Source organism: Sander lucioperca, chromosome 6, assembly GCF_008315115.2.
Source record: "Sander lucioperca isolate FBNREF2018 chromosome 6, SLUC_FBN_1.2, whole genome shotgun sequence".
NCBI lineage: Eukaryota > Metazoa > Chordata > Actinopteri > Perciformes > Percidae > Sander > Sander lucioperca.
The window spans coordinates 14,283,452-14,293,504 of record NC_050178.1 but is presented as its reverse complement, the minus strand read 5'-3'; positions in this window follow the sequence as shown (position 1 = coordinate 14,293,504).

The following is a 10,053-nucleotide window of genomic DNA, read 5'->3' as shown; positions in this document are numbered from 1 at the left end:
CTGTAATGTCTAACTGCAATGTCTGTAATGTCTAACTGTAATGGCTGTAATGTCTAACTGTAATGTCTGTAATGTCTAACTGCAATGTCTGTAATGTCTAACTGTAATGTCTGTAATGTCTAACTGTAATGGCTGTAATGTCTAACTGTAATGCCTGTAATGTCTAACTGTAATGCCTGTAATGTCTAACTGCAATGTCTGTAATGTCTAACTGTAATGGCTGTAATGTCTAACTGTAATGGCTGTAATGTCTAACTGTAATGGCTGTAATGTCTAACTGTAATGCCTGTAATGTCTAACTGTAATGGCTGTAATGTCTAACTGTAATGTCTGTAATGTCTAACTGTAATGTCTAACTGTAATGTCTGTAATGTCTAACTGCAATGTCTGTAATGTCTAACTGTAATGGCTGTAATGTCTAACTGTAATGGCTGTAATGTCTAACTGTAATGGCTGTAATGTCTAACTGCAATGTCTGTAATGTCTAACTGCAATGCTGTAATGTCTAACTGTAATGGCTGTAATGTCTAACTGTAATGTCTGTAATGTCTAACTGTAATGTCTGTAATGTCTAACTGTAATGTCTGTAATGTCTAACTGCAATGGCTGTAATGTCTAACTGTAATGTCTAACTGTAATGCCTGTAATGTCTAACTGCAATGTCTGTAATGTCTAACTGTAATGTCTGTAATGTCTAACTGTAATGTCTGTAATGTCTAACTGTAATGTCTGTAATGTCTAACTGTAATGTCTGTAATGTCTAACTGTAATGTCTAACTGTAATGTCTGTAATGTCTAACTGCAATGTCTGTAATGTCTAACTGTAATGTCTGTAATGTCTAACTGTAATGGCTGTAATGTCTAACTGTAATGGCTGTAATGTCTAACTGTAATGTCTGTAATGTCTAACTGTAATGTCTAACTGTAATGTCTGTAATGTCTAACTGCAATGTCTGTAATGTCTAACTGTAATGTCTGACTGTAATGTCTGTAATGTCTAACTGTAATGGCTGTAATGTCTAACTGTAATGTCTGTAATGTCTAACTGTAATGTCTAACTGTAATGTCTGTAATGTCTAACTGTAATGGCTGTAATGTCTAACTGTAATGTCTGTAATGTCTAACTGTAATGTCTAACTGTAATGGCTGTAATGTCTAACTGTAATGGCTGTAATGTCTAACTGTAATGTCTGTAATGTCTAACTGTAATGTCTGTAATGTCTAACTGTAATGCCTGTAATGTCTAACTGTAATGTCTGTAATGTCTAACTGCAATGTCTGTAATGTCTAACTGTAATGTCTGTAATGTCTAACTGTAATGTCTAACTGTAATGTCTGTAATGTCTAACTGCAATGTCTGTAATGTCTAACTGTAATGCCTGTAATGTCTAACTGTAATGTCTGTAATGTCTAACTGTAATGTCTGTAATGTCTAACTGTAATGGCTGTAATGTCTAACTGTAATGGCTGTAATGTCTAACTGTAATGGCTGTAATGTCTAACTGTAATGCTGTAATGTCTAACTGTAATGGCTGTAATGTCTAACTGTAATGTCTGTAATGTCTAACTGTAATGTCTAACTGTAATGTCTGTAATGTCTAACTGCAATGTCTGTAATGTCTAACTGTAATGTCTGTAATGTCTAACTGTAATGGCTGTAATGTCTAACTGTAATGCCTGTAATGTCTAACTGCAATGTCTGTAATGTCTAACTGTAATGTCTGTAATGTCTAACTGTAATGGCTGTAATGTCTAACTGTAATGGCTGTAATGTCTAACTGTAATGTCTGTAATGTCTAACTGCAATGTCTGTAATGTCTAACTGTAATGCCTGTAATGTCTAACTGTAATGGCTGTAATGTCTAACTGTAATGTCTGTAATGTCTAACTGTAATGTCTGTAATGTCTAACTGTAATGTCTGTAATGTCTAACTGTAATGTCTGTAATGTCTAACTGTAATGTCTGACTGTAATGTCTGTAATGTCTAACTGCAATGTCTGTAATGTCTAACTGTAATGCCTGTAATGTCTAACTGTAATGTCTGTAATGTCTAACTGTAATGTCTGTAATGTCTAACTGCAATGTCTGTAATGTCTAACTGTAATGCCTGTAATGTCTAACTGTAATGGCTGTAATGTCTAACTGTAATGGCTGTAATGTCTAACTGCAATGTCTGTAATGTCTAACTGTAATGCTGTAATGTCTAACTGTAATGGCTGTAATGTCTAACTGTAATGTCTAACTGTAATGTCTGTAATGTCTAACTGCAATGTCTGTAATGTCTAACTGTAATGGCTGTAATGTCTAACTGTAATGGCTGTAATGTCTAACTGTAATGGCTGTAATGTCTAACTGTAATGTCTGTAATGTCTAACTGTAATGTCTAACTGTAATGTCTGTAATGTCTAACTGCAATGTCTGTAATGTCTAACTGTAATGTCTGTAATGTCTAACTGTAATGTCTGTAATGTCTAACTGTAATGGCTGTAATGTCTAACTGTAATGTCTGTAATGTCTAACTGTAATGTCTAACTGTAATGTCTGTAATGTCTAACTGCAATGTCTGTAATGTCTAACTGTAATGTCTGACTGTAATGTCTGTAATGTCTAACTGTAATGGCTGTAATGTCTAACTGTAATGTCTGTAATGTCTAACTGTAATGTCTAACTGTAATGTCTGTAATGTCTAACTGCAATGTCTGTAATGTCTAACTGTAATGTCTGTAATGTCTAACTGTAATGTCTGTAATGTCTAACTGTAATGGCTGTAATGTCTAACTGTAATGCCTGTAATGTCTAACTGTAATGGCTGTAATGTCTAACTGTAATGTCTGTAATGTCTAACTGTAATGTCTGTAATGTCTAACTGTAATGGCTGTAATGTCTAACTGTAATGGCTGTAATGTCTAACTGTAATGTCTGTAATGTCTAACTGTAATGTCTAACTGTAATGTCTGTAATGTCTAACTGCAATGTCTGTAATGTCTAACTGTAATGGCTGTAATGTCTAACTGTAATGGCTGTAATGTCTAACTGTAATGTCTGTAATGTCTAACTGTAATGTCTGTAATGTCTAACTGTAATGTCTGTAATGTCTAACTGTAATGTCTAACTGTAATGTCTGTAATGTCTAACTGTAATGGCTGTAATGTCTAACTGTAATGGCTGTAATGTCTAACTGTAATGTCTAACTGTAATGTCTGTAATGTCTAACTGCAATGTCTGTAATGTCTAACTGTAATCCTTGTAATGTCTAACTGTAATGGCTGTAATGTCTAACTGTAATGTCTGTAATGTCTAACTGTAATGTCTGTAATGTCTAACTGTAATGTCTGTAATGTCTAACTGTAATGCCTGTAATGTCTAACTGCAATGTCTGTAATGTCTAACTGTAATGTCTGTAATGTCTAACTGTAATTGCTGTAATGTCTAACTGTAATGGCTGTAATGTCTAACTGCAATGTCTGTAATGTCTAACTGTAATGGCTGTAATGTCTAACTGTAATGGCTGTAATGTCTAACTGTAATGGCTGTAATGTCTAACTGTAATGTCGAACTGTAATGTCTGTAATGTCTAACTGTAATGCCTGTAATGTCTAACTGTAATGTCTGTAATGTCTAACTGTAATGTCTTTAATGTCTAACTGTAATGTCTAACTGTAATGTCTGTAATGTCTAACTGTAATGTCTAACTGTAATGTCTGTAATGTCTAACTGCAATGTCTGTAATGTCTAACTGTAATGGCTGTAATGTCTAACTGTAATGGCTGTAATGTCTAACTGTAATGTCTAACTGTAATGTCTGTAATGTCTAACTGCAATGTCTGTAATGTCTAACTGTAATGTCTGACTGTAATGTCTGTAATGTCTAACTGTAATGCTGTATGTCTAACTGTAATGCTGTAATGTCTAACTGTAATGTCTGTAATGTCTAACTGTAATGCTGTAATGTCTAACTGCAATGTCTGTAATGTCTAACTGTAATGACTGTAATGTCTAACTGTAATGGCTGTAATGTCTAACTGTAATGTCTGTAATGTCTAACTGTAATGTCTAACTGTAATGTCTGTAATGTCTAACTGCAATGTCTGTAATGTCTAACTGTAATGTCTGTAATGTCCAACTGTAATGCCTGTAATGTCTAACTGTAATGTCTGTAATGTCTAACTGCAATGTCTGTAATGTCTAACTGTAATGTCTGTAATGTCTAACTGTAATGGCTGTAATGTCTAACTGTAATGGCTGTAATGTCTAACTGTAATGTCTGTAATGTCTAACTGCAATGTCTGTAATGTCCAACTGTAATGGCTGTAATGTCTAACTGTAATGGCTGTAATGTCTAACTGTAATGTCTGTAATGTCTAACTGCAATGTCTGTAATGTCTAACTGTAATGTCTGTAATGTCTAACTGTAATGTCTGTAATGTCTAACTGTAATGTCTGACTGTAATGTCTGTAATGTCTAACTGTAATGTCTGTAATGTCTAACTGTAATGTCTGTAATGTCTAACTGTAATGCCTGTAATGTCTGACTGTAATGTCTGTAATGTCTAACTGCAATGTCTGTAATGTCTAACTGTAATGGCTGTAATGTCTAACTGTAATGTCTGTAATGTCTAACTGTAATGTCTGTAATGTCTAACTGTAATGTCTGTAATGTCTAACTGTAATGGCTGTAATGTCTAACTGTAATGTCTGTAATGTCTAACTGTAATGTCTAACTGTAATGTCTGTAATGTCTAACTGCAATGTCTGTAATGTCTAACTGTAATGGCTGTAATGTCTAACTGTAATGGCTGTAATGTCTAACTGTAATGCCTGTAATGTCTAACTGCAATGTCTGTAATGTCTAACTGTAATGTCTAACTGTAATGTCTGTAATGTCTAACTGTAATGTCTGTAATGTCTAACTGCAATGTCTGTAATGTCTAACTGTAATGTCTGTAATGTCTAACTGTAATGGCTGTAATGTCTAACTGTAATGGCTGTAATGTCTAACTGTAATGTCTAACTGTAATGTCTGTAATGTCTAACTGTAATGGCTGTAATGTCTAACTGTAATGGCTGTAATGTCTAACTGTAATGGCTGTAATGTCTAACTGTAATGTCTGTAATGTCTAACTGTAATGCCTGTAATGTCTAACTGTAATGTCTGTAATGTCTAACTGTAATGTCTGTAATGTCTAACTGTAATGCTGTAATGTCTAACTGTAATGTCTGTAATGTCTAACTGTAATGTCTAACTGCAATGTCTGTAATGTCTAACTGCAATGGCTGTAATGTCTAACTGTAATGGCTGTAATGTCTAACTGTAATGGCTGTAATGTCTAACTGTAATGTCTAACTGTAATGTCTGTAATGTCTAACTGCAATGTCTGTAATGTCTAACTGCAATGTCTGTAATGTCTAACTGCAATGTCTGTAATGTCTAACTGCAATGCTGTCTAACTGTAATGTCTGTAATGTCTAACTGCAATGTCTGTAATGTCTAACTGTAATGCCTGTAATGTCTAACTGCAATGTCTGTAATGTCTAACTGTAATGGCTGTAATGTCTAACTGTAATGGCTGTAATGTCTAACTGTAATGTCTGTAATGTCTAACTGTAATGTCTAACTGTAATGCCTGTAATGTCTAACTGCAATGTCTGTAATGTCTAACTGCAATGTCTGTAATGTCTAACTGTAATGCTGTAATGTCTAACTGTAATGTCTGTAATGTCTAACTGCAATGTCTGTAATGTCTAACTGTAATGTCTGTAATGTCTAACTGTAATGGCTGTAATGTCTAACTGTAATGGCTGTAATGTCTAACTGTAATGTCTGTAATGTCTAACTGCAATGTCTGTAATGTCTAACTGTAATGGCTGTAATGTCTAACTGCAATGGCTGTAATGTCTAACTGTAATGGCTGTAATGTCTAACTGTAATGTCTGTAATGTCTAACTGTAATGTCTGTAATGTCTAACTGTAATGTCTGTAATGTCTAACTGTAATGTCTAACTGTAATGTCTGTAATGTCTAACTGCAATGTCTGTAATGTCTAACTGTAATGGCTGTAATGTCTAACTGTAATGTCTGTAATGTCTAACTGTAATGTCTGTAATGTCTAACTGCAATGTCTGTAATGTCTAACTGTAATGCCTGTAATGTCTAACTGTAATGGCTGTAATGTCTAACTGTAATGTCTGTAATGTCTAACTGCAATGTCTGTAATGTCTAACTGTAATGTCTGTAATGTCTAACTGTAATGGCTGTAATGTCTAACTGTAATGTCTAACTGTAATGTCTGTAATGTCTAACTGCAATGTCTGTAATGTCTAACTGTAATGCCTGTAATGTCTAACTGTAATGGCTGTAATGTCTAACTGTAATGTCTGTAATGTCTAACTGCAATGTCTGTAATGTCTAACTGTAATGTCTAACTGTAATGTCTGTAATGTCTAACTGCAATGTCTGTAATGTCTAACTGCAATGTCTGTAATGTCTAACTGTAATGTCTGTAATGTCTAACTGTAATGGCTGTAATGTCTAACTGTAATGTCTGTAATGTCTAACTGTAATGTCTGACTGTAATGTCTGTAATGTCTAACTGTAATGTCTGTAATGTCTAACTGTAATGTCTGTAATGTCTAACTGTAATGTCTGTAATGTCTAACTGTAATGGCTGTAATGTCTAACTGTAATGTCTGTAATGTCTAACTGTAATGTCTAACTGTAATGTCTGTAATGTCTAACTGCAATGTCTGTAATGTCTAACTGCAATGCTGTAATGTCTAACTGTAATGCTGTAATGTCTAACTGTAATGTCTGTAATGTCTAACTGTAATGTCTGTAATGTCTAACTGTAATGTCTGTAATGTCTAACTGTAATGTCTGTAATGTCTAACTGTAATGTCTGTAATGTCTAACTGTAATGTCTGTAATGTCTAACTGCAATGTCTGTAATGTCTAACTGTAATGGCTGTAATGTCTAACTGTAATGTCTAACTGCAATGTCTGTAATGTCCAACTGTAATGGCTGTAATGTCTAACTGTAATGGCTGTAATGTCTAACTGTAATGTCTGTAATGTCTAACTGTAATGCCTGTAATGTCTAACTGTAATGGCTGTAATGTCTAACTGTAATGTCTGTAATGTCTAACTGTAATGCTGTAATGTCTAACTGTAATGTCTGTAATGTCTAACTGTAATGCTGTAATGTCTAACTGTAATGTCTGTAATGTCTAACTGTAATGTCTAACTGTAATGTCTGTAATGTCTAACTGCAATGTCTGTAATGTCTAACTGTAATGCCTGTAATGTCTAACTGTAATGGCTGTAATGTCTAACTGTAATGGCTGTAATGTCTAACTGTAATGTCTGTAATGGCTGTAATGTCTAACTGTAATGTCTGTAATGTCTAACTGCAATGTCTGTAATGTCTAACTGCAATGTCTGTAATGTCTAACTGCAATGCTGTAATGTCTAACTGTAATGTCTGTAATGTCTAACTGTAATGTCTAACTGTAATGTCTGTAATGTCTAACTGCAATGTCTGTAATGTCTAACTGTAATGTCTGTAATGTCTAACTGTAATGGCTGTAATGTCTAACTGTAATGGCTGTAATGTCTAACTGTAATGTCTGTAATGTCTAACTGTAATGTCTGTAATGTCTAACTGTAATGCTGTAATGTCTAACTGCAATGTCTGTAATGTCTAACTGTAATGGCTGTAATGTCTAACTGTAATGTCTAACTGTAATGTCTGTAATGTCTAACTGTAATGTCTAACTGTAATGTCTGTAATGTCTAACTGCAATGTCTGTAATGTCTAACTGTAATGTCTGTAATGTCTAACTGTAATGGCTGTAATGTCTAACTGTAATGTCTAACTGTAATGTCTGTAATGTCTAACTGCAATGTCTGTAATGTCTAACTGTAATGTCTGTAATGTCTAACTGCAATGTCTGTAATGTCTAACTGTAATGTCTAACTGTAATGTCTGTAATGTCTAACTGCAATGTCTGTAATGTCTAACTGTAATGCCTGTAATGTCTAACTGCAATGTCTGTAATGTCTAACTGTAATGGCTGTAATGTCTAACTGTAATGGCTGTAATGTCTAACTGTAATGTCTGTAATGTCTAACTGTAATGTCTAACTGTAATGTCTGTAATGTCTAACTGCAATGTCTGTAATGTCTAACTGCAATGTCTGTAATGTCTAACTGTAATGGCTGTAATGTCTAACTGTAATGGCTGTAATGTCTAACTGTAATGTCTGTAATGTCTAACTGCAATGTCTGTAATGTCTAACTGTAATGCCTGTAATGTCTAACTGTAATGGCTGTAATGTCTAACTGTAATGTCTGTAATGTCTAACTGTAATGTCTGTAATGTCTAACTGTAATGGCTGTAATGTCTAACTGTAATGGCTGTAATGTCTAACTGTAATGGCTGTAATGTCTAACTGCAATGCTGTCTAACTGTAATGCTGTAATGTCTAACTGCAATGTCTGTAATGTCTAACTGTAATGTCTAACTGTAATGCTGTAATGTCTAACTGCAATGTCTGTAATGTCTAACTGTAATGTCTGTAATGTCTAACTGTAATGGCTGTAATGTCTAACTGTAATGTCTGTAATGTCTAACTGCAATGTCTGTAATGTCTAACTGTAATGGCTGTAATGTCTAACTGTAATGTCTGTAATGTCTAACTGTAATGTCTGTAATGTCTAACTGCAATGTCTGTAATGTCTAACTGTAATGCCTGTAATGTCTAACTGCAATGTCTGTAATGTCTAACTGTAATGTCTAACTGTAATGTCTGTAATGTCTAACTGCAATGTCTGTAATGTCTAACTGTAATGTCTGTAATGTCTAACTGTAATGCCTGTAATGTCTAACTGTAATGTCTGTAATGTCTAACTGCAATGTCTGTTATGTCTAACTGTAATGTCTAACTGTAATTCCTGTAATGTCTAACTGCAATGTCTGTAATGTCTAACTGCAATGTCTGTAATGTCTAACTGTAATGGCTGTAATGTCTAACTGTAATGGCTGTAATGTCTAACTGTAATGTCTGTAATGTCTAACTGTAATGTCTAACTGTAATGCCTGTAATGTCTAACTGCAATGTCTGTAATGTCTAACTGTAATGTCTAACTGTAATGCCTGTAATGTCTAACTGCAATGTCTGTAATGTCTAACTGCAATGTCTGTAATGTCTAACTGTAATGTCTGTAATGTCCAACTGTAATGGCTGTAATGTCTAACTGTAATGTCTGTAATGTCTAACTGTAATGTCTAACTGTAATGCCTGTAATGTCTAACTGCAATGTCTGTAATGTCTAACTGCAATGTCTGTAATGTCTAACTGTAATGCCTGTAATGTCTAACTGTAATGGCTGTAATGTCTAACTGTAATGTCTGTAATGTCTAACTGTAATGTCTGTAATGTCTAACTGCAATGTCTGTAATGTCTAACTGTAATGGCTGTAATGTCTAACTGTAATGTCTGTAATGTCTAACTGTAATGTCTGTAATGTCTAACTGTAATGGCTGTAATGTCTAACTGTAATGGCTGTAATGTCTAACTGTAATGTCTGTAATGTCTAACTGTAATGTCTGTAATGTCTGTAATGTCTAACTGCAATGTCTGTAATGTCTAACTGTAATGGCTGTAATGTCTAACTGTAATGGCTGTAATGTCTAACTGTAATGTCTGTAATGTCTAACTGTAATGTCTAACTGTAATGTCTGTAATGTCTAACTGCAATGTCTGTAATGTCTAACTGCAATGTCTGTAATGTCTAACTGCAATGCTGTAATGTCTAACTGTAATGTCTGTAATGTCTAACTGTAATGTCTGTAATGTCTAACTGTAATGTCTAACTGTAATGTCTGTAATGTCTAACTGCAATGTCTGTAATGTCTAACTGTAATGTCTGTAATGTCTAACTGTAATGGCTGTAATGTCTAACTGTAATGTCTGTAATGTCTAACTGTAATGTCTAACTGTAATGCCTGTAATGTCTAACTGCAATGTCTGTAATGTCTAACTGTAATGCCTAT